Raw genomic sequence first — 911 nt, forward strand, 5'->3', positions numbered from 1 at the left:
CAGGCGCCGCCGCCGCCCCGGGAAACGGCAGGATCCGACCCCCGGCCCGCTTTCCGCCTCACGCTCCGAGCGCGCGCTCTCTCTCTCTCTCTCTCTCTTCCCTCAGCGACGGGAGGCCGGTCGCGCTCCGCCCCGCGGCATGCCGGGAAGTGTAGTCCCGCCCAGGCCGGCGCCGGGTTCCTGTGGGGCGTGGCCTGTCTCGGGCTCGAGCGGGGAGGGCTTTTCGCGCCTTTCCCCTCCGCTCTCGGGATATCGGGGCGGAAGTCGGCGCTGCTGGCCCTTTAAAAACCCATCAAGTAGCATCACTGCAGATGGTGACAGTGGCCATGAAATTAAAAGACGCCTGCTTCTTGGGAGAAAAGCAATGGCAAACCTAGACAGCATCTTAAAAAGCAGAGACATCACCTGGCCAACAAAGGTCCCTATAGGTTTTCCCAGTAGTGATGTATGGAATTGAGAGCTGGACCATAAAGAAGGCTGATCGCTGAAGAATTGATGCTTTTGAATTATGGTGCTGGAGGAGACTCTTGAGAGCCCCATGGACAGCAAGAAGATCAAACCTCTCCATTCTTAAGGAAATCAGCCCTGAGTGCTCACTGGAAGGACAGATCCTGAAGCTGAGGCTCCAATACTTTGGCCACCTCATGAGAAGAGAAGACTCCCTGGAAAAGACCCTGATGTTGGGAAAGGAGAAGGGGACGGCAGAGGACGAGATGGTTGGACAGTGTTCTCGAAGCTACAAACATGAGTCTGACCCAACTGCGGGAGGCAGTGGAAGACAGGAGTGCCTGGCGTGCTCTGGTCCATGGGGTCACGAAGAGTCGGACACGACTAAACAACAAGTATTAAATGCTTGCCCATGGGGTGGTGGTGGTGAGAGGATTAGGTGTTATTTTTTCCCTTTCCACCTG

The sequence above is a fragment of the Podarcis melisellensis genome (assembly GCF_964234715.1).
Source record: "Podarcis melisellensis genome assembly, chromosome: 7".
Taxonomy (NCBI): domain Eukaryota; kingdom Metazoa; phylum Chordata; class Lepidosauria; order Squamata; family Lacertidae; genus Podarcis; species Podarcis melisellensis.